General features: G+C 40.5%; 1 protein-coding gene and 1 pseudogene across 11 annotated transcripts in view; one reads left to right on the top strand and one right to left on the bottom strand.

Annotated features, from left to right (window-relative positions):
* Fhit (fragile histidine triad diadenosine triphosphatase) overlaps positions 1-25,617 on the bottom strand; it is a 1,549,291-nt gene that overhangs the window by 706,978 nt on the left and 816,696 nt on the right.
* Positions 20,181-23,157, top strand: Rpl12-ps11 (ribosomal protein L12, pseudogene 11; annotated as a pseudogene).

The raw sequence follows: 25,617 nt of genomic DNA, 5'->3' as shown, positions 1-25,617 counted from the left end.
AGAAAAAAAATAAGATATTCTACAGGAAGGGGAAAGATTGAGTTGAGGCATGGGTCTAGAAGGAGTTAGAGGTAGAAGTGAGGGGCTAATATAATCAAAATATATTGTCTGCTTCTCTGTTACTCTCAAAGAATTAATAAAATATTATATCGAAAAATATGAACTAGATGTGTTTGAAGAAATCTTGAGATTTTCCACTTGGACAAGGAAGCAGGGCCAAGATCTCATACTGATTTCTGGTTCTGACGTGTTAAGTGAGAAACATGGAGGACACACTTACTTACCAGCCACCAATCTAGAATTGCCGCGGAGAGCACAGTTAGAGAATCTTGGAAGAAATTAATCCAATGTGACATTTTGAACTATGGTAGGTCATCAGCAGATATAATTATGTAAAGAGAAAGGAAGAAGGAGGGAGAGAGGAAGGGAGACACACAGTAAGACAGATTTTTCATTTTTTCCATGTACACATAAAGCTTTAGCAGAAATAATGTCTGGACAAGATGAACAAAGCTAGAATGTGTTTACACATTAGCAAATGAAAATCCTAAAAATTGTTTCAAAGGAAATCTATTTGCAAGTCTAATTTTATATTCAATGCTTTTTCTTCTTCCCCCATATATATATGTACATATATATATATATATTTTAAATTATATATCATTAGTCATGGCCTTCTAAGTATGAACATATTGTTAAGGCAAAGAAAAACCAACAGATACATTGCCAACACAACTGATCCTTGGAACAATTTAAAAGAAAAAAGAAATACAGGATTCAGAATAGTTTGTTTCATGACCATTACCTGGCCTGTTGCAGGGTCCTCGTGGATTCTATGTGATTTCATTTATTAATGATGTAAAGAAAACAGGAAAGATTTGCTATGATAGACTAAAACTTCAAAACAGTAGTGACTTTTACAATCACCAGTCAACCACACATGACGGAGCGACATCCACTATTGATTGGGTTTCCCGTACTTGTAACTTTTGAAAATGCCTTCAACCACCCACCCAGTGTCCAATAGCTTTTATGTAAGTCAATTACCCTCAAAGACAAATATCCACAGGGTTTGATATTAGTGTTGACATAAATGAACCACCCTGGCTGTCTTTCCACACCAAGAGGAATCAATGGTAAATGTCGGGAGTTAGAGAGATTGGTCATTGGCTAGAAACACTAGCTGTACTTCTAGATGACCTGACTTTAATTCCCAGAGTACACAGTGGCAGGTCACAACACTTTGTATCCCCAGGAGATCCAACATCTCTTCCTGCCCTTCATGGGTACCAGGCATGCAAATGATACATAGACAAACATGCAGGCAAAACACCCATGCAAAACTTGCACAAAATCACATTTAAAAGAATATCTTTCCCTTTGAAATAATGGAAATCATAACTGATTTTCTTTATAGAGGCTTAGCTGCTAGTATTTTAATGCTATTCATACATCAACTTGTGTGCATGCTATGCAAGAGGACACTAAGGCACCAGACAGGACCAAAACTGTCCAGAGCTACAGAACAAGCATGTAAGAGACCAATATTTAAGTCAACCCCTTCTGGATACAGAGACCACACCAACTGAGATTTCTAGCCTCTGGAAGATTCTTCTCTTCCCCACTCTTTTCTCATTCCTCCTCTCATTCCTGAACTATGCCTGTATTGTGAGACTCTGACATCAGAAGTCTGTGACCCTTGTATTGTGAGTATACCCTTCTGAGGCTCTGACGTCCGATCTCTGGAACCCCCATGTGTGAGTGAGCCCTTCTGAAGAATCGCCTTTATGGCAGCACATTTGAGAGATTCCAGGACTTGGAACAAAATGCAGCCATTCAGCAATAATGACAAGACAATGAGTACTGAATTATGGCTGTGCTGTAGGTGTCAGTAAAGGCATTGTGGGAATCATATTGTTTGCTGTTCCTCTTTGTCCCCTGTCACTGCTACAGGAGAAACCACTGCTTTTCCTGACCTCTTTCTCACAGCAGGAAGACAAGGTCCATTTACATCCTTCTATCAGCCCTCCTCATTCTAGAGGGACTTACCCCCATCACCTCACCCAAGCAATAACCATAATGCCACAGGTAAAACCACTCATTTACTCCCAGAATTCCACATGCAATGCCAATGCAGAACCAGCCACACAAGCCCGCGTTCTCATCAACAAGAGTCCTATTCTGTGTTCCAGGGATGAAAGGCTCACACTACATTCCACCCTTCAACTGTTCTTCAGAGAGAGCTATAACCTGTTACAGTACAAATATGCTGAGGACTTGGGGACAATGAATGTCCTGAATAAAACTCAGGGCAGCTAGTGCATGAGCCAGGATTCTAGGCAAGTCTCCCTAGGAAAGTGCCTGCTTTGTGACATTTCTTGTTCTAAGCCCTTGATCTAAGGAAATTTTTTTTTGTCCTTTCCTTTTAAGTGTGTATGCGTGTCATGATGTGGGTATAGCCTTTATACTGAAAGGTTCTCAGCTAGATCCTCATGAAACTTTCTTTTCTAATATCTATCTATCTATCTATCTATCTATCTATCTATCTATCTATCTATCTATCTATCTATCTATCATCTATTGGTTCATTTATTTGTTTTAAGTGTATGGGCTTTTTTGCCTGCCTTAGTGTCTGTGCTGTATGCATCTACCTGCTTGGTGCCCCCAGTGGCCAGGAGAGGTTGTCACATTCTCTTGATTTAGTTAAGAGATTGTGAGCCACCCTGTAGGTTCGGTGGGTTCTGGAAATTGAACCCAGGTTCTATGCAAGAGCAGTCCATGCCCTTAACCACCGAGCCATCTCTGCAGCACAACAACGGAACTATCCAGCGCCATAGTTTAATGACCAATAGTAAATCTCAATAAAAGAGAAAATGATTTGCCAATCAATAAAACTCAATAACTTGAAGATAACCATAACGATAGCAATCAAAGTCTATAACTCTGTTATACATTCATTAGAAACCAAATTCCCTTAACACAATGCCTCCCTTGTCTGCCAAGACTACCCTGCCTGCCTTTCAGTTAGCCTGGTGGTCCTTCTTTGGCACTAATTTCTAGCTCAGAGTCACCACACGGTCTTGGGATTAGAATAACATCTTCCCTATGAAGTCATCCACCTTCACTGAATGGCTTTTTTTTCCACCAGCAGCAGTCATATAACTTGGAGCATGTTGAGAATGCTGATTCTCCGGCTCTACCCCAGTCATGTTGAATCAGAAACACTGAGGCTGGAGGACCTGCCTCTGATGTAACAGTCTCCCTGTTGACTCTTAGAGTTACCATTATATGCAGTGTTTATCAAAAGTTATAGATAATGATCCTATTGAAGATTCACTATCAGAAACAGAACATATATATATATATATATATATATATATATATATATATATATATGGCAAGGGATAGGGGGCTAGCTCAGTGAGCTATACAAGAACTTGAGTTCACAACCACAGGATTCAATCAATCAATCAATTGATCAATCAATCATTAATCCCAGGGTCAAGCATTGACTTAGGTATATCTGAAAACTCACTAGTCATACAAATCAGTGACATGCAGTCTCCGTGAAAGACCCTGGGGATTTCATCAGGAGCAGAAGGGAAGTGAGAGAGCAATGAGGGTGCTGAGAATGTTCAATTCTCACTGCGTATCTGGGCAGAATTGCCAAAGAATATTTTTAAAGTTGGAGAGAGATTTGGGAAGATATTCTGCTTTGATCTCTGGCCTCTGTATCCATATGCACATACAAGAACACATATATGAACACATAAACAGAAATATAAAACAGAAGGAGGAGGAGAAGGAAGAGAAAGTGTGTGGCAAGGAACTTTTATCTTACAGGAATGCCCAAGGAATTCAGTAGACAATCTTCACAGTATTGTCTGTCTTCTGATAAAGGCTTTCTACCCAGATGCGTCAAATTAGATGAAGGTAACACCTACAATGAGTGGGCTGAAAGCTTTTTAAATGATCTCTTTCAAGATTGGATTTGTCCAAGACAAAAAAGCAAGACCGGGCTACAGGTGAGCCATCAGTGTGCCTATGAGAACTAATTAACTATCCCTAGATACAAGTATCATGTTTATGTGCCGAGTATGGTCTATAATGAGGTCTTTACCATGCAACCATATTTCAAATGATTCTTAACTTAAGTGAATATGTTTTAATTACTGCCATTTCTTTTATTGTATATTCTCTAGCCTACAATACATATGTCAAGGGAAATCATTCTTGTATGATGGATCCGCTTCTCCATGCATTTTCTCTGGGTCCTGTGTATACCTGCCTATCATTCTCTTCCAATCTGTATGGTCTTCCTTTCAACTAAGTTCAGTCTCTGTCCAAGTTCATGGGGAACTCAGAGGCAAGTGCTATAGCTGACCATTGCAAACAGCTTACAGCCTTTCATCTGCTCCTTTGAAGCCACTTTTCAAACCCTCTCAGTGCATCAAGTTGCTGCAATTTAAGTCCTGCAAAACTGTGGTTGGCAAAGCCACATCTACTATAAGCATTGGCACTTGGAAGAATACCTGAGCAGGAAAATGAAAGTCAATATAATTGTAAGTTATCAATCCCAAATTTCATTGACTTGCGTGCTTCAGAACTGTGAAATGAAAATGATTTTGGTTTACCTGAGTAGCACATAGACTCTCACATTTTAAAAGCTTAATTTTAAATCTACATCCCCAATATTAAAAAGTGGGAAAGCACTCACTTCAATTTTTCCTTGTTAGAAATATCCTATTAGCAAAATACACGGGGTCAAAGGAGTTACTTGGTAATTCATCATCGTATGTACTAAAATGTGCATTTAAACCAAACGTTCATTAAACTAAAAAACAGGATGCTTTTTTCCTTTTCCTGCTGGTTTATTCGTTTTAAAAAAAATCAGATTGCAGGCTGGGGAGATGGCTCACCAGCTAAAGTTGCCTGTCACCCAGCATGAAGACTTGAGTTTTATCTCAGAGCCCTGCAAGCTTAAAGCACAAAACTGACTCCCACAAATTATCTTCTGACATCTACATGTATCCTGTGAAGGAGTAGGTATCAACACACATACACAGACACACTAAATAAGTAAAATGTAACTTAAAAAATTTACTATTAAGAGAGATAGCAATATGCAAACAACCTTTCACTTGTGGCTGATTAATTATACAGACAAGTCTATTGGGTATTTGTTAGGTTTAACAGTCCTTAAACTAATCATACTAATTGTTGAAAAGTGTGTGTGTGTGTGTGTGTGTGTGTGTGTGTGTGTGTGTGTTCATAAAGAAAATAAATGACAATGCTTTTTCCCCCCACAAACATAGAAAAAGGTGGCCGAGTATAGAAACAACTTATATGTCACACAACATAAATGAATAAAGACAGGAAATGGAAGAAACTGTCTCAGTAGCTTAGACAGAGACACTCAGAGCAGCAGTTTTGGGATTTCTTGGTGAAGGTGAGGAAAGCCAGAAGAATGTCTGCTGTCTGAGTTCCTATGATCTCTTTTTCTAAAGGATGTTCTTTGCTTTGCAGCTCTGTGAGGCTAGGGTTGACACTTCTGACACTCATCCATTGAGTGAATACAGCTTTGTGGTGCGATCCTTGGATTTTCATGATAAAAATGGGTTCTGTCTACTTCATATTCGTAAAGGACATTGGGGCAAGAACTGTTTAGGGAAAACTCCTTCCTCCTAGTTAAAAGAATGAAGTTTACCCCATCCCTCAATGGAGACATGATATTCTGGTCTGCTCTGGAGATTAGAACATTATATATTAGTATGTTCTCCATTAAGAGTTAATCCAACACTGTCATTAGGACAAAACAGCAACCAACAGATTGAGAAAAGATCTTTACCGATCCTACAACTGGTTGGCGAGGATGTGGAGAAAGAGGAACACTCCTCCATTGCTGGTGGGCCTGCAAACTGGTACAACCTCTCTGGAAATCAGTCTGGAGGTTCTTCAGAATATGGGACATTGCACTACCTGAGGACCCAGATATACCTCTCTTGGGCATATACCCAAAAGATGCTCCAACATACAACAAAGACACATGCTCCACTATGCTCATAGCAACCTTATTTATAATAGCTAGAAGCTGGAAAGAACCCAGATGCCCTTCAACAGAGGAATGGATTCAAAAACAATGACTTCATGAAATTCATAGGCAAATAGAATGAACTAAAAAATATCATCCCAAGTGAAATAACCCAATCACAGAAAAACACACATGGTATGCAGTCATTGATAAGTGGATATTAGCCCAAATGCTCAAATTACACAAGATGCAATGCACGGACCACATGAAGCTCAAGAAGACTGATCAAACTGCAGATGTTTCACTCCTTCTTTAAAAGGGGAACAAAAATATCCACAGTAGGGGATAGAGAGGCAAAGTCTAAAGCAGCGACTGAAGGAACAGCCATTCAGCACCTGTCCCACATGTGGCCCATATATATGCAGCCACCAAAACTAGATAAGACGGATGAAGCTAAGAAGTGCTTGCTGACAGGAACCGGATATAGATCTCTCCTGAAAGACACATCCAGAGCATGTCCAATACAGAGGTCAATACTAGCAGCAAACCACTGAACTGAGAACAGGACCCCCATTGGAGGAATTAGAGAAAGGACTGAAAGAGCTGAGGGGCTTGCAACCCCATAAGAACAACAATGCTAAGCAACCAGAGCTTCCAGGGACTAAACCACTACCCAAAGATTATACATGGACTGACTCAGGGCTCCAACTTCATATGTAGCAGTGAACAGCCTTGTTGGGGCACCAGCGGAAGGGAAAGCCCTTGGTACCGCCAAATTGGACCCCCAGTATAGGGGGTTATTGGGGAGGCGGTAAGCAGGGGATGGATGGGGAGGGGAACACACTTATACAAGGGGAAGGAGAGGGGTTAAGGGACTAATGGACAGGAAACCGGGAAAGGGATAATATTTGAAATGTAAATTAGAAATACCATATTAAATAAAAATGGGGGAAAAAGAGTTAACCCAAGGGACTGGGGAGGGATGGCTCAGGGATTAACAGAACTTGCTGCTGTTTCAGAGGATCCAAGTTCAGTTCCTAGCACCACATCAAGACTCACAACCATCTATAACTCCAATATCAAGTGTGCCAACCCCCTCCATATGCTCCAAGAACATACAGGATACAGATCTGTACACGTGAGCAAAGCATATATATACAGAAGTTACATTTCAAAAAATAATAAAGCAAGAGTTAATACAGTTGGATCTGACAAGGACCTGGCCAACAGATCCCCACTAAGAAAAGGTGATTCACCTAATGTCATACTTCAGAGACGGGTGGCACAGTCACCCAAACAATGAGATGATGTTCTTGTCCTTCTCAGAAGCTCCATGTCTGTGCAAGCTTATAAAAACAACTATGAAGGACTCTTAAGTCTGGCCACACTTCTGAGCCAATCTCAGAAAAAAATAATTTCTTCTTTGTCTCTTAGTTTCAGATACATGCGAAGCCTAGGCACATTTCTTCTGAGATTGTCGGCTTTCCCTAGCTGCCTCATATTCACCTTGAGCAGTTTACTAGCATTTGGTTGCATGCTCACCTTCACTGCTGAGCATGCCAGCCTGACTCAAAAGGTGTGGCTTTCTGCCATCCTCTTCTCTGCACCTATTCTTGGCAGCTACTGTGATTTGTAGTTCTCCTACCACACTCTTTTCTCTCTGATTCTAAGAAAATTGTTCTTAAGCTTATTACCAAGTCTGTTTTTTCAATCTTTTAGGAAGAAGGATAAGAACACAAAGATGGAAAGCCTATTTTCCTGAAAGAGATTTTCCTTGGAGCATCTGAGGGACACATTTTTACACCCAGAGGTGGAAGAAACTCGTAGCTTCCCATTTAAAAATTCATTTTCCCAACACATGTTTATGTTTATCAATCGGCAATTATAAAAATTCAGAGGCATGCATGCAAAAGTCTACATTTCTCTTGCTCCTTCAAAAATAAAGGCATCTAGCAATCTTGTATGCCAGCCTAAATGGCCAAGAATACCTAAAGCGGTGATAGAATGCTTCCAACCCACTTTGTATTCTTCAGCTCTCTTCCCAGCTGGCTCCTATAGGCCTCCGAGTGTGTTTGCTATTCTGTGGTACAAGATGGTTCAAAGAGAATTCTTTTATAACCATCTGGAGTCATTTGGAAAGATGTATAACAGAGGGGCTGCCATAAGTAAATATTGTTGAATGAAAAAGAAAGAAGGGTCTCTTTGGACATGGTCACCAAGTAGCACAGCTTCGTGGATCAGGGTGGAAAAGTGGTGAGGAACGCAAGGTAGTAAGGCTAATGGACCAGGTGGGCCAGGGTTGGATGTAAAAATTGGAATATTTGGTAAAAATATTTTATGAATAAAAATATTCATAAAATGATGGAAGAAATTGAGACAAACTTGAGAGACAGTTCGAGGGATGGCCAGGAATTCTCTAAGTCACAGTAAAAGAAATTTCATGAGAACTGTGGAACCCAGGACAGATAAATGGCTACCTCTGGCTTAGATGTGAAATGGTCCCCATAGGATTGGGTCCCCAGTTTGCTGCCCAGTGGTAGTATTGTTGTGGACACACTGGGAATGTGCCCTACCTAACAAGTCAGTCAGCAGAGCAGAGGTTTGAGAGTTACAGCTTGATCCTGCTTCCAGACTAGCTTTCTGCTATCTGGTCCACTGACAAATCTAGAGTGTCCTCCACAGTCTCCCAGTCAGAGAGACCTCTGCTATACCCTCCAGGAAACCATGGGCCAGTGTAGATCCTTCTTCCTTTTGACTCTGACTGTAAGATATTTTGTCATAGCAACAGGAAAAGAACACAGGTAGCATGCCTGACTTCCTCTATACTTCAAAGGGTAGGGGGAGCATTAATTCTGCCTTCCTTTGGCAGCAATAGTACCCTAAGTAGAAGATTCATAGTGTAATCAGGAAGAATACTGGAACAAAGAAAAGAATGAAAAAGCACAGTTGCCCTAGTCACACTGGCTGGCTTCGCATCCTGCGCCTACTGTATGGAGCTATAGTTTATAGGCACCAGGATTTTCTGCATGAGCCTTTGTGTCTCTGCGCATCACTGTCCTCCTGTATGATGAGACCGTAAGTAGGACCTATGTCAGACTCAGACCATTGTGAGAGGTAAGTTCACTGATGCATTCATAGGATGATTTCTGAAGAAGGAAAGAACCCAGTATGCACTAGGTTTAATGTAGCTGTTGCTTGTGATACTTATAGCCACCATTAGCACCAGTTTAATTAAAAAAAAAAAAACAAAGCTAAACAAGCAAGCAAGCAAGGAACTGCTGAGTCTCAAGATTTGATCTGTGGCTCTGAGTGAAGAAGTAAAAGCAGATACATGACAAAGAGATAGTGCGTGAAGAACAGACAGGACCCGGAGGCTTTCGAAATATGAGGAGAGAGCTCTGTAGAAGTAACCAGAGTTCATGAATCTGGAACTGGCTGGTAAGTGACAATGTTGGGAGAAGGGCAGAAAGAATCGGGCCTCTGGAGAAGTCCCACTGAGGAGGGGAACGCAGTGTGGTGGGGTAGGACCATTCAGAAGCAGCTGTGGGGCAAAAGCAGAGTTGATAGAAAGGACTGGGCCAACATGCTGCTATGACAGCTGTAATGCTTTGTGAAGTTAATAATTCCTCCAAGGCGAGGACTAGGGACAGACATGAGCCATGTCACCCTGACCGTTTTTAGCTGAAATTGACGGATATTTTCTCTGTGCCAGGATTCTTTGTAAGCTTTTGATGTAGTTGTTCTCTTAAACTCTCCTCATAACCTCTTCTCTATTTTATAGACAAATACACTAAAAATCAAAAAAAAGCTAAAAGTCTTTATTTGAAGGCATCCAGCTTTTTAATATTAATTTTTAATATCGGCATAGGAAGAAATGAGTCTTCCTGCAGTCCTATGCCAGGTTTTAGGCATCGAGATCAGAAGTGCTAGCCAGGGCTGGGGAGTTGGTTCAGTCAGTGAGGAAGTTGCCTTGCAGGTATGAGTGCCTGGGATCAATCCCAGAATCCTCCTGCAAAAAGCCAAACACAGCAGTGGGTTCTTTTAAGTTCGGTGCTTGGAAAGTGGAGGCAGGGGGATCCCTGGGAGTAGCTGTCTTTGGTCGCCAGTTAGTCTAGCCTACTCAGCAAGGTTCAGGCCAGTGAGAAAGCTTATCTCAAAGGCAGTGATGTCAGAGAAATGGCATCAGAGGCAGACCTGGAGCATCCGCAGGAATTTGCACACATGTGCATAATACCCCCATACAGGGACATTAAATGGATTACAAAGACTTCACACTTGACCGTTCACTATTCTTTGTCCCCCTAGTAAAAGGGAGCGTAAATTTACAGAACAGGAAATAAGAAGTTACAGACACGTGTACGTAGTGGCTCTGCTAGCCAAAGACAGTGGATTTCTGAGGTAGACACAGAGTCTTCCCGAGGCTTTCATGTGCTCTGGATAAAGAAAGAAAATACCGGGGTTGGGGATTTAGCTCAGTGGTAGAGCGCTTGCCTAGGAAGCGCAAGGCCCTGGGTTCGGTCCCCAGCTCCGAAAAAAAGAACAAAAAAAAAAAAAAAAAAGAAAGAAAGAAAATACCTCTCTCAAAAGAAAGGAAAGGAGGTTTAAAAGCCCAAAGATATCCATCAACCAAATGCTACAGAAGAAATCCCCACGAACCAGTTCCAACATCAGTAAAAACGTAGAACAAGGGGTCAGATTGCATTTGCTTCGTTTCGCCAAAGAAATGGACTCCCCAGTTTTGGACGTGACATCCATTTACAGTAGCTTTTGGAGTTAACTGCTGCCTTTCCCAGATTGGACAGAATCATTACGTTTTGTGTTGGAAGGTCACCGGCGCTTAACTTCATCTTTAAAATGACTTTGGCTTCTAAGGGGTGTGTCCTATTTGGTAGATAACATCAGGTCTACAATACTGGCTACACCAGTGTATCTCACCAAAGACAGCACACTGTAGACCAGAGCAAAGGCTCCCACAGAGCCCACTCCCCATGCTAACCTTCACCATGCTAACTAGCCTAGCCCTCATTGATAACTAGTACACAGAGCACACATGGTCTCATCATGTAGCTCTGGCTACTTAGATGGAACTAAGAAGAACAGCCCAGCTTCCCAATGACAGACATCCACCTGCCTCTGCCTCCCAAGTGCTGGGAATAAATGCCTGTGCTACCATGGCCCAAAAGATCTTATTGATAATATCAAAAACTGTCTCTTAGAACATGAAACATCTATTTACTTCACTTAAACATAAAAAATTAATTTCCTTGTGACAGCTACATGAGACCATGGAGAGTTACCCAATGCCTACCACCTGTCCCTCTAATGTGGGGACAGAGACAAAGCTAATAGGCTACTTGGGAACGGGCAGGAAATAGTCTTGTAACTGGTAGTTTATGAGGGAGGTGAAAAAAGTGAAAATATATAGTGAAAATACCTTTGTGCTTCAAAATAAGATGCTGTTGAAAGAAAATCACCTCCAAATGATTATTTAAGAATAATCATTAATACCAACAATATTTTTGAAGAGAAAATCAATGAAGATTAAACCATAGGTGCTAAGGGGAAGAAGCTTAGGCACAAATGGAGTTTTGTGCTTTGTAACTTCACTTGTAGAAAACACCCAAAGTAGATACATCCACAGAGGAGAGAACAGATAAACTTGCTGGGGACTGGAGCTAGGGCTGCAAGTAAGAAACGATCATTTGCTTAATGAGAATCATTAAGAAACGATGGGGAGGTTTGGGGAGGACCCTGAAGATAGTAATACTATGCTATAAACTGCTACATTCTAGGGATTAAGTTCTATTCAGTGAAATTTATTTCACTATATCAGTTTTAAATGTTAAAAATTTAGAAGGAAAGAAACCAGATGGTATAGGCCTGGAATAAGAACACCAGGGAGACTAAAGCAGAGAAAGTGAGGGTCTAAAGGTAACTAGGCTACATATCAAGGCTTTGTCTAGAAATGTGGGGGGAAGTTATATCCTAGAACTCAAGCAAATGGATTCTTCACTTTCCCCCTAAAACATTTATAGAATCGTAATGAAAAGAAGACTTTAATCCTCTTCACTCTTAGGGTTTATTCTAGAAAGGGAGAAAAGGAAAAGCTCTGTTTGTATTTTGTTTTGATTCACTCTTCACAAAATCACATAAAGAAGTGTAGCAGGGAAACAAGGAACTACTTTTCCATGTCAGAAACAGGAGAATAATTAGTTTCTACATCAGTCTGGGCTTCAAAACAGGACCTTTCAAACACACACACACACACACACACACACACACACACACACACACACACACACACCTGCAAGGGGGGAAAAAAGAGGTAGTGTTTTCGAGTTCAGAATCTTTGAGCAGTAGGATATGCTGTCGGGGTTAGAATTGTGAGCATAACTGAGATTGAAATAAAGGCAGAGAAACAGAACCAGGAAGGGAAAGGTTCAGGATTGGGTGCTAGGACTGTTCCAGAAAATGGCTGGACGGGCAGGAGGAGAGATGGACAGCTGCCATAATAAAAGGTGTGTACTAAAATATGGTCTCAGCATGAAATGATGGTAGAACCATCAGGGCTCTTCAGCCAGTTTGGCTCCTGAAACAGAGACATCAGTGGCATGTTTTCATGGTACCCTCTCAGTATATATTTCAAGAACCCGCACTGTAGTCTGGCACTAACCATATTGACTCTCTGAGTTGAAGAGTATGGCTAATTAGAACCTAAGGATTTTGCCCACTTTATTTGAGTCAACAATTTCCATAACCCCTTCTTTTAAATCTCATATTGCTATGGGAGGAAAGAGAAGATAACCACACAGGAGACTGACAGCGGCCATGCTCAGAAATCTAGCCATGGGTGAGGAAGTAGAAGCTGGAGGAAAGATCCACAGATGGCAAGTCAGATCTTGAAGAGGAAAAGAGGAAACTTACTGACAGTTGAAGGAAATTTTTGGAAGAAGTGCATTGTGTTACTTGCTTCCAGAAGGGCAGCAAGGCCTTTCCCAGATGTTCTCCCCATACAGACCCGTTAAATGAGCTGTGTACTTGTTTGGTGCAAAAATAAGAACACAATGTAATTTGGACACAATGGTTTTGTGTAATTGTAGTTTCTCTGAAACAGGATACTTCTTCATAAATTACATGCTTGAGTATTAGAAAATATAAGAATTATGACAGAACGAAAGTCAACTTTTATATAGGAGGAATCAGGTATCTAGAATTGATGTATTTGATTTCATGAAAGTTATATAAGAAAATATTTACAAGCAAGATTGGTGGAAATAATCTATATTCTGGGGTAGGAGATTCAGTAAATCTGACTGTGCCACACAAAAGGCCTTAAGATAATATGAATAAGAAACGTTTCCATATATATGTGCATATATATGACAATTTTAATAATCAGAAATATTAAAAAGGGCAAAGCCTGTACAATAGAATAAAACTATATCAGGAGAGCTTCCTAAGAGGGGATGCTAATTAACTATCTGGAGGCAGACAATTGATCCTTTCAGAGTAAAATGCACTTTGTCAGGTTTTTGGGACGTATAGGGAGTTATTGCAATAATTTGCTTAGCACGACCTAAATAAGTGGCCTAAAAGCAAAAGTCCATCTTAAGGCATTTCATTTATAGCCAAAGGATCAGAGCATGGTTTCCTGTTGTCACAGCCTCTGGATTAAAAACTCAGCTCTTTTAAACAAAACATGTCTTTCCTTCTCCTTCCTCTCTCTCCTTTCTCCCTCCCTTGCTTTCTTTTTTCTCTGTTGTTTTCTTTACCTGGATCATCTCTCTTTTGTTATGATGACTGCTGTTTCCCCCTCCCCAGCCTTCTGATGAAGTGTGTCTAGCTCTTTCCCCCAAAGTTGAACTCATGAGAGCAAAGCTAAGAACCACCTCTGACAATGGCTGCCGGTCATTGTAACCAAGAGGAAGGGCACTGTAATGATCACGCGTCTTCTGACTCATACCCCTGAGATCCAGAGGGTAGAAGTACCTCTCTCCTGTCCAGTGGGCAGTCTAACAATCACATACACAATGAAGCAATCAGAAGAGGTGAGCAGGTGAGCATTGCCTTTCAGAGGATAAATTACCTTTTTCCTGGAAAATGATTATTGGCTGGCAACGAGTTTGTAATTTACCTCCTTCCAGCCCATAATAAACAAAAATACAAAGTAGGACACCACTCTCAATAACTGTGTGGGTGTCTGTAATCACCTTTTAGCCTTGAAACCAGTTCCTACCTCATCGGCTGAGATACATAATACTTCCTTATTTTTTTTTTAATGTCTTCTAAAAGAAAAGGTTTTTGTGAGGCTCAGCTTGGCAAGCTGTCTGAAGTGTTACCTCTCACTGCACTCCACAGAGTTTAAAGTTTCTTTTGTAGAAATCCCATTTCTGTAGTTCATCATGCCCTCTCTCTGCCTGCCTTCAGGAACTAGTCTGAGACAGTTGGTTCTATTACAGGAAGAGAACAAAAAGGGACGCCTTACATAAGTGAGCCATGATGGAGCTGGCTGGTCCTGGACAATAGCATTGCTCTGGGGGAGAGAACTGTTCTTCAGAAAGAAATGGATGTTTTAGCAGGTCACATGACTCCATAAAAGCCAGGTCTAGGACTGGAGTTGCAACAGGGTTCAGCATTAATTGGAATTCTACAGGATGAGATTTCAAGTGTTGCCTTTAAATAGTGAATCAGGAAATGGAGAAGGGAACAGTCTACCATGGGAGGCATAAAAAAGGGAGGAGACAAAGACTGTGTCTAGAGCAAGGGACAGAGAGAGAGCCCTGACAGGGGAAACTGCATGGGAAACTGGCCAAAACAAATGGCAAGGGGGCCACTCCTAGAGCAAAGGTTCTCATCTATCATGAAATTATCCTCGGCTACTATCATATCTTGACAACAAACAAACAAACAAACAAACAAAAAGCCTCCCCCCCCAAAAAAAACCCCCAAAAACCTGTTAGAAAGTGAAGCACAGGAGAGTGATAAGCTTGGGTGGGGGGTCTCAAACCCCGTGAGGGAGCAGTTCATTCAGACTTGCCCTTTACAAAGCAGTAGCTGTCAACATGGAAACGTGAGAGGATTTTATTTCCCATTAAAAAAAATAAAATAAAAATAAAACAGGTTAAGGGTTCTTTGGTAAGAAAAGAGAAAGAAGTTGGGCAGTGGGGATGGGGGATTGATGGGGGGCTAGGCTTCTATTCCTCTTGGCTGCATAGCAACCACTGCCTTTACAGAGGGCTGGGGCTAAACAGTTCCCAGCACACTCCGCACTCTGCTGCCTCTCACCAGATCAATCCAATCATTCGCATGGCCTGCCTGCCCCGAGCACCTGACTCAGAAAGCTCCTACAAGACTTGAAGATTCTATCCATGACCAAGGATATTTTCTTTTGCAGTTAGTTTTGCCTTGCCTATGGAGGCTGCATAAAAACCCACTTTTAGTGAAGCCCTTAGTTCTGTATGTTGAGATCAAAGACAAGTCAATCTGCCGGCGTAAAGTATGTGAGGCTTCTCTCATGGTTCCATGTACATGAAAGGCAGCTATGTTGGGTTTTCTCTGTCTGAGGAATTTCACAAGCCAGTGCCCTGTGGTAATTTAAAGATTTACAGGGACAGAATTTTGAAGTAAGCTTCTGCACTGGACTCCACAGGACCATGTGAAAAGTCACAGTGGCTAAGTATTTTATTTTTTTAGAAACAATATCTGAATATGTGACTCAGACAAGCCTGTAGCTGACTCCTTTTCCCAAAACTTTTGCTTAGGTCCAGGCAACAGGAAATATTTTTTTTTCAGGGCCTAGCAAGCACTCTACCACTGAGCGAAATCCCCATCCCCTGGGAAATATTAGCTACAAGGTAGCGCCTAAAAGGAGAGAAGAGAGGGATTTTGTCTTTTTCTATGACCTTCTTAGGATCTCTTAGTATAGCTCAGCCCTTAGGTAGCTTTCTACCCTCCATGTTTATGGTGGGGCCTGGCTCTTCTCCAGGCTAGTATCCAGTGTTTTTCTACAATTTCAGCTCTGAACTCTTCTAAGACTTGAATCTTCCCCTGGGTAGAGGGCATGGCTCAGTGGTGGAGCACTTGCTCAGCATGGAGGAAGCATTCCCAGATCATACAGACAATACACAAGAAAATGAGAGTGTTACTGGTAAAACCACCATCTCTTAAATCCTAGGTACTGGGTTTCTCACCTAACAAATCAAGAATTTGTGTACAAAAAAAGGAGGAGAGGGGTGAGTAGCATGGATAGAAAAGGCAAAAGGAAATGAGTAAAAAATAGTTCAAATGAGTCTGGAAAAAGATTTTAGATCAGCGCAATGTCACAGATTGGTCTTTCCAAGGCTTGCTGGCCTTAATCAGATACCCAAGTGGCTGAGTGCTGTGGCCATTTCTGCTCCGAAGCCTTCATTTCATGGGTAATTAGAAACGTGCCAGTCTGTGATGACAGCAACCTCAGAATGGTCAGCCTGTCCCTCCCCATCCCTAACTACAGACAACAAAGGCCTGCCTGATTACCAAGAGTCTTATTAAGGGGCTATTGTTTCCCACAGCACTCTGACTCCTCCCATCTCCTGATCTTTAGCATCTTGCATTCTACTTACAGAAGGGTTTTCAAAGAAAAAGAAAATCCCTGGACATCCACATCAAGCCTTATTCAAAACAGTGGGGTAAAGTGCATTTGGTCTTGTCATTCATGGGCTTTGTTTTCCTGTCTAACACTAAGAATAACTTGCAATCAGTTTCAAAAAAAAAGGGGGGGGGATGGGGAGAGAGAAAGTTTTCCAAGGAGCACACAGTGACAGAAGTCAGCCATGACACTGCAAGGCTCCTCACATTCTCTTGTGGCTTCCAATTACCTTGCTCGAATTTTGTGACCATGACAGTCATTACTATAAACATTAGGTATAACTACTGACTTTGGCAAAACTACATAATTTGGCTCTATCATGTACCTTATAGAAGACATCATCAGTTCTACAAATTGCCCAAGTCCTTTAGGGGGACAAATCAAACTTGATTTGCAAAAGTGATTAGTAATTTGCTTCACTCACCAAATCCCTCTTCCAATAATAATATACCTCATATTTCTGACAGATTCTTATTTTCATATTAACCTAAGTTTCAGAAACTTGGTTTAGAAAGAAGAATATTTTACCTTCAACAAAACAGCAAGAGTCCCCAAGGACTATAAAGAGGCTAAAACAAAACAAGAGCCTCAGTTCCCTGAAGGCTGGGGAACTTCACTGACTCTTCACTGGTAAGCATGGTACTTGGTATGAAGAGGCTGTTCAGTCTACAAAATGAAAAGAACGGCACCGTGGCCCACTGTCTCGGCAAGTTTCACTCACTGTCATATCAACACATGGAACAATTACCTCTTTTCAAGGACCACCTTTGTCTAGGGATGCTCTTGCCCAGAGCTCTGTTCTGATTTTACAGGCATCTATAGTATCATGCAATGGTTTAGAGAGGATCCCTGCTTTAGCACACAAAGGAAACACTCTCATCTACACAGAGCATAATGGGAGCCTACCACGAAGATTTCCTGAAGAGGCACTTACTTCCTTTCAAGACAAAAGCCTAGGTAGACAAAGACAGGAAAGGAGGCATTGAAGTGACAGTCTGAAAAAGCAGAATTACAGCCACAGAGGCTGGCAAAGAGGGAAAGCAATTAGAAGGTTGGTCTTCAGGCAATTTTAAAAACTCATTTCGCAACCTGAAGATGCTTGGGTTTGCTTTCACAGACCCTGACCTCAGCCGTACTTAATGTCCATTCCAGAGAGCCACCCAGTGCCATCTCTGGAAATGAATGTGTATATCTGTGACTGGAGCACCAAGGGCACTGGCACTTAAGCATCCCTGGCAGTACTTAAGATGCCATGTTGAAAAGTGGAGGTAGTTAGCTGCAGAGGGCTCCGGGAGCAAGGACAATGGATGACACTTACAGAGCCACATGGTTACAAGGAATTCTTTAAGAGTGACTTATAGCTAAATATTTGTATTAACAATATACCTATTAAAGAATATTAAATGTTTAAAAATCAATAAAAGTGAATTATTACTCTAGTTAACCACTTTTAAAAAAGTCTCCTTAATAAATGTTTCTTCTAATAATGTAAATAAAATTGAATGGGGCTTACTTGGGGGCTATTTTTTTTTAATATTCTAGGAGAGAAATTTCAACTGTTAGACTCCATTTAAGAAAGCAATGATAACCAAGATTAGAACTCCATGGGCAAGATCAAAAATGCCAGCAGTGATAAAATCAAGGGCATTTACCCAGCAAAATGACCTTTAGTGCACTGCAAACCTTTAGAACAAACCAAGAAACAAACAAAACAAAACAAAACAAACAAAACTGACTCATACTTTCCAATCCTAAGAACTTGACAGAGTGTTTACAACATAAACGAAGGACCACAAATATTTGCATTTTTCTGATAGGAGAGCCAAGAAAAACTTATTATTTCCAGTCACCAAGTATTTTCTCTAAGTTCTGTCAAGATACAGGAGAACCCAAGTCCCTCTTTCTGACATAGGAAAAAAAAAACATGCTTATATTTAAGCCAATGTTGGAACTGTCAATGGCTCTCCTTCAGTCAATTCACAGGCTCCTATATGTCACTTTTAGCAACAGCTGTTTTTATTCTCATTATGAAATGGCTGTCAGATAGTCATTCTACATGACTATGGTAGGGGGCTCCACTGAGGTAAGCCTAGGTCTTTCCTCTGCATTTCCAGTACCTGCTGTAGTGCTTGGCTTTTACAACACATTGGCCTTCAGATTTGCTGAACCTAAGAAGGGTCTGGTTGAATATAGGGGGCAATATTGTATACTGCCAGTATGAACTACTTCTTGCTGCTATAACAAAATACCTGGAAAACCAACTTAAGGAAAGAATGGAGGGCTTATGTGGGCTCACGGGTTTATGTTCCATTCAAGGCTGGGAAGACACAGTGGTAGGAGTGTGAATAGCTGCTCACATTGCTTCCTAGTCAGGAAACAGGGACAGAAGAGCATGGGTGTTCTGCCTGTTTTCTTTTCATTAAGTCTGAGGCCCCAAAGCATGGGTGTAACGTCACTCCCCCTCGCCTCCATCCCCCCCCCCGTGTGTGTGTGTGTGTGTGTGTGTGTGTGTGACCACCTAACTAGGCTAGCAGTTTTCAGCCAGCATCATCTTGCTTCCACTTACATCCTCATAGGAATATCTACTGATCTTTGGAAATAATTTTTACTGTCAAAGTGGGAAAATGGCAATTACACACAATAATTAGAGTCCTAAATTGCACTAAACCATGCATAGACAAGCCTCTTGACACCCATCAGTAGTTTTAAGATTGAAAGTCACTGGTCTGGGCTAATCTCACCTCTCTCCAGCCAAAGATGACTTTTCACCATTCCAAACCTAGATATCATGGCAGCAACTATTGGCAAGTTGCAGACGTTAAATGGTGAGAGGTAAGATAACAAAACACAAAACTCACCAAGACTGGCTCGGAGTAAGGACTTAATTATTACCAGACATTTGTTAACAGTCATTTTCTTACAAAAGTCAACATCAACCTTCACATGTTACAGATCTGTGAGATACTGTGCTAAATGTCCTAAAAATGGGTGATTATTATCCTGTATGCTCTGGTACTGAGAATATTCTTGGGAAAGAAGAATGTTGCTATATCATGGTTTAGGAAACAGATTCACTCAAAAGCACAGAGACAGGACATAAGAAGTACATGTTGAGGTATAATGCTAACAGCAACGAATTAAAGTCCTTTTATCCTATCAAGAATGCTTTCTTTCAAGATCTCCTAACTGTAATCTCCTAACTTTAAGAACTAGGTGCTCCTACATGCAAACTCAAGTGCATTTTTTCCTCCTCTTTGTCCAAAATGCAATAAAGCAGAGCATGGCTGAAACCTATTACAGCAGCCAGGGCAGACTGTTGGAGTCAACACTGCCACTGATTCTGTCCTGCGGCTTGTAGGACAGTGAAGAGGAGGCACAGCCCTTCATATAAATCAATTTCACTTACTAGCTTCCTTTCTTTATCACTTGCTTTTACTGTTTGTTTTGTGGATCCACTTATTCATTGTCATGTAAAGATCAATTTCAATATGTGCTTTCATTTCGCAGTCGCCGTCAGATACTATGGAGAAGGTGAGTCCCAAGAAAGATGTGGAAGTATACATTCATGTTGCTGTGTCCAGGGTCCATTACACATGACTCTCCATTTCTCCATGAAGTATCAAGTATCAGGAAATCCTGTTTTCTATTGGTAGCAAATGGTTAGATAAGATGTGTCCCAGACAAGACCAAGTGCATTCACAATTTAAGCCAACTCAATTCTCTGTCTCTGTGTCTCTGTCTCTGTGTCTCTGTCTCTCTCTCTCTGTGTCCCTGTCTCTGTCTCTGTGTGTATCTCTCTCTGTGTCTCTGTCTCTGTCTCTTTCTCTCTGTGTCTCTGTCTCTGTCTCTGTCTCTGTCTCTGTCTCTCTCTCTCTCTCTCTCTGATCTGGTTCTTGGTTAGAATATCTGAAAGAAAAAAAGAACTGGGAGACAGTCTGAATGATGTTTCCTCACAAGGCTCTGAATAGCACCTTCCTATCAGCAGCTTCCAGTCTATCCTGCTTGCTGTACGTCCTCCCGAATCACTCTTCTCCCCTTAGCTGATACTGAATCAACAACCTTCTTCCTTCTTTTTCCTTCCCTTGCTGTCCCTCCCTCTCTTTCTTCCTTCTTTCCTTCTTCCCTTCCTTCATTTCATCCTTCCTTCTTTTCTGCTTAAGGTAAATGGAGTCTATGTCTATATGCAATCTTGTTGCTTGTAAAATAGTAGATTACTATTAAAAAATCACATGATTGGCACAAATCTCTCCCCCTTTCACTTAACTACTTACCCATTTTACACTTGAACTACTGGCTTTAAAGACAATTATGTTGAGGAAGGTAATAATTTGAGATACTGGAAGACTGTCACTGTTGCTGCTACTGCTACTGCTGCCTCCTACATGCCAGCTTACCTGTGAAGATTGGCAAATAATTCTACCTCAAAAAAATCCTTCAAATGTATGTGGACTGTAACTTCTGCATCAAGAAAACAGCCAAGAGCAGCATACATACAGAAACATATATAGTCGTGAGTAAAGAAGCATGTGCATACATATAATAGCACCTCCACATTTCTCTTTCCCTTGGTGAATTTTTGATAGGCAGAAAGTTCCACAGAAACAGCCCTGGGATCTGCTGAACCTGCTGTGAGTTACTCGGGTTTCAACTCTCAAACATCAGAAACAGAGAAACAGAGGAATTACCAATGGCAGCACATGCTTCATTTTAAAGAACACCAAGGGGAAAGATCTCAAGTCTTTCAACAGCATCTCCCTGAAATGCAATGCATATTTATTCTAGAAAATTCACTTCAAGTAAGCTATGTCCGTTACATTCTAAGCCATTGTGTTCGAGTCAACTAAATATCTTGGACATGCTGTCAAATTTCCACACAATTCCTCCCCTGAGAGTGAATTTTAAAATGAGGACAAACTTTGCTTTCCAACATGAGTATTTTATTGTTTTATTTTATTTTTTATTCCAAATAAATTGCATCTTCAAATGGTTCCTGGAATGCTCAATCCAGGAACCTATTGTATTAAATGGTAGCTCTGCGTTATAGAAAATGCGTAGCCTAAAAGTCTACTACTTGTAAAAGCCAGTGAGTCTGGATACACAAAGGGAAGAACATTTGAGGAATCTTATGGATGAAAGACAGTGAAGGGAAAAAAAGTTTCAAGGAAGAGTCACGGTATGATGGAACATAAAAAAGATTAAGCCAGGCAGACCCATAGAAGAAAAGGAGGGTCAGGGGTTGAGATGACGAACTGATAATGCAAAGTGAAGTCAGTCCTCTGGGCCAAATGACCATCTGTTTATCAATTTGGCATTTCCTAAGATCTAATGGTGTTATTGATACTATATAAATTGAAAAAAATATGACTTTAATATTGATTCAGTTCTACCCTGGCATCTGACCTCAGAAAGAAGATCAATTCCCATTATCAGAGCATGGGCTTGAAAAAAATTATATATATATATATATATATATACATATATATATATGAAATGATATGTATATACATATATATGAGATATTTATCACTCAAAAACAATTCATTTCACAGTTAAAACAAATAAACAGTAATTAACATCAAAAATATACTAATAATATAAAACATTCAGTTTTCCCAACAAAGCAATGCATTTAGTCATCTTAGGTCATCCAATACAGTATTAAACTTCTATTTTTCTAGCTTTTCTCCTCAGTCAATATATGAAGCACTATCAAGAATATTCACGATGTTTCAAAGCAGAGATAATTCATCAGTTTAACAGATTAAAGAGCATTAAATATGAAGCAAGTTTCTAAATTCAACTTCAAATCATGGGGAATCTGAACAACAAAAAAATGAACAAATAACAGCAAAAGTACCATATTAATTCTTAATAATTCTAACAAGTAGTGGAAAATCAATGACAGGAAAGCAAAAAGCTTCATAGAATATCAGGTTTGAAACGCATGTGCCTAGTAAATATCAGCTTTCAGTTCGGGGAGGTGATAGCATAAAACTCTCTCCAATCATCCCAAATCCAGGCTCAACTGATGGTGGCCTCCACTTTGCTGGCCCAAGCTCGAGTCCAATGAGATTAAAAGCAGATACCTGAGGTATAGCTGAGGTGAGGTTGATGCCACATCTGCCTTGGCCACCAAGAGAGGTCCCCTGGGTCCGTCTCCACAAAAAGTTGGTGATGACATTCCCAAGGTAATAAGCGACTGGAAAGCTCACATTAGAGTGAGATGGAGCACTCCAACCAGACAGGTCCCAATGAGGTGGTGCCCTCGGCCTGATCATAAAAGCCCTCAAGGAGCCAAGAGACAGATAGAAATAGAACATTAAGCACAGTGATAATGTCACTGTTGATAAGATTGTCAGCACTGCCAACAAATGCAGCATCAGTCTGCAGGAGATCCTGGGGACTGCACAGCCTGTGGTCTGCAATGTGAGTCCCACCATCTCATGACATCATAAACAACAACATCAGTGGTACAGTGGAATGTCCAGCTTTTGAGTAGTGACAAGAGAAGACATTTCAATAAAAGACCATTTGGTAAAAAAAAAAAAAGACAAACAAACAAACAGAAAGGAAGGAAAAAAGAGAGAAAAGAGGCTCTAAAGGTCAGATGTGCAAACAATCCTGTCCAGATAGGGAATTCTAAGAAATAACACGTGAGCAGATAAATGAAAGCATGGAAATAATACATGTATAAAGTTATAAATCTGATAACAAAATAGAAGTATGATAAAGGACTGGAGAGACATTCCACGGCTGTAGAATATAGTAAAGGTCAAGAATAAAATTCAATAGGGCACTTAATAGTAGACATAGTCACGTGAAAGACAGAGTTAGCAGAGACGATAGCAGGACATTTCAAACCAGCAAGCTGGAAGAAAAGGAAGACAGAATGGAGGTGAAGGAGGATAATGGCTGTGTGCAGTACCGCCAACATGTACACAGTATGGGAGTCCCCAAGGAAAAGACAAGGGCGATGAGAAGCTTAAAGGGATATTATAAAAATGTCTCCACCTGTTGGAGGCACTTGGTGTCTCTTTGAAAATATAACCAAAGTCAACAGATCTTCCATCAGAATAATTATAAAACAGGAGAGAAAATTAAAGAAATTGGAAAGAAGATGCAACAGGAGTAATACTGTAGGAATAACGCAGATTATAGGAGATTCTGAAACAATTACACCCTAACGGATTAGATAACCTATGATAAGTGGAAACTATCAACATGTTACCTATCTGACCAAAGAAGGAAGAGACAATTGGAATCAACCTGTGGCGAGTTAGGAGAATATCCTCCTTTGCTCTCTCCAGGACCCACACACTCATGGCACAGACATACATATACACATGATGAAAAATAAAATTAATATTTAAAAATCTACCCTATGGAATGTAAGAGTTACTCATTGTATGCAAATCCATTTATACTGTGCTTCATATAATCATTTTACGAGACGCAGGAAATGTACAGACAGAATTCAATATCCTTTCATGATTAAAATTTGCTTTCAATAAAGCAGACACAGAAAGAAAATATTCCAACACAATAAAACCCATCTTTGCCACTCCTAACCTGGTAAAACTCAGAAATAAGAGAACGGGCATCTCGTGTTTCTGTTGAGCATACATAATACTGGAAGTTTAGATCAAAATAACTGGGGCTGGAGCTGTGGCTCAGTAGTGAAGAACCATTGTTGGACTTACAGAGGACCTGAGTTTGTTTTCCAGCAGCCAAATAATAACTCAAACCATCCATATCTTCAGTTTCAGGTGACCAAACACTTTGTTCTGGCCTCTAGTAGCATCTGGTACACTGTGGTACACATTCATACATATAGGCAAAACACTTACACACAAGAAATAAATGACATTAGATTGGAATGTAAGAAAAGGAAATGAAATGGATCAAAAATGGGGGAGGGAAAGTAATTATTTACTTTTGTTTGTTGATATCGTGATTTTTCTATGCAGAGACTTATATTCCACCAGAGATACTGGACTATAGTTGAGCGGTAGATTTTTACCCAGCATGCTATCCACGTGACAAGGTGAGGCAGGAAATGCAAAGTCAAAGTACAGTACAGACAGCATAGCAGGACCTGATCTCAAACAAATCAGTAGGCTTCCTCCACTCAAAGGATAAACAAGCTGAGAAAAAATTACAGAAATGACACCCTTCACAATAGTCACAGGCAATATAAAATAGCTTGCTGTGACTCTAACCAAGCAAGTGAAACTTTGTGTAACAAGAACTTCAAGTCTCTGAAGAAATAAATTGAAGAAGACTCCAGAAGATGGAAAGAACTCCCATGCCCAGATCAGCAGGATGAACCCACACAGCTATGGTCACTTGATCTTTGACAAAAGAGCCAAAGCAATACAGTGGAATTAAGTCAGCATTTTCAACCAAATGATGCTGGTTCACCTAGTGGTGAGTATGTAGAAGAATGCAAATCGACCAATTCTTATATCTTTGTACAAAGCTCAAGTCCAAGTGGATCAAGAACATAAACACCACATAAAACCAGATATGATGGATCTAATAGAAGAGAGAATGGGAAAGAACTTTGAACACATTGTCACAGGGGAAAATTTCCTGAAAAGAACACCAATGGCTTATGCTCTAAGATCAAGAATTGACAAATGGGACTTCATAAAATTAAAAAGCTTCTGTAAGATAAAGGACACTGTCAATAGGACAAAATGGTAATCCACAAATTGGGAAAAGATCTTTACCAACCCTATATCTGATAGAAGGCTAACATCCAAAATATACAAAGAACTCAAGAGATTAGACTCCAGAGAACCAAATAACCCTATTAAAAATGGGGTGCAGAGCTAAACAGAGACTTCATTCAACTGAGGAATCTTAAATGGCTGAGAAGCACTTAAAGAAGTGTTCGATATTCTTAATCATCATGGAAATGCAAATCAATACAAATCTTGAGAATCCACCTCACACC

The sequence above is a fragment of the Rattus norvegicus genome, chromosome 15 (genome assembly GCF_021556685.1).
Source record: "Rattus norvegicus strain SHRSP/BbbUtx chromosome 15, alternate assembly SHRSP_T2T, whole genome shotgun sequence".
NCBI classification, from domain to species: domain Eukaryota; kingdom Metazoa; phylum Chordata; class Mammalia; order Rodentia; family Muridae; genus Rattus; species Rattus norvegicus.
This window is presented reverse-complemented; position numbering and strand designations above follow the sequence as displayed.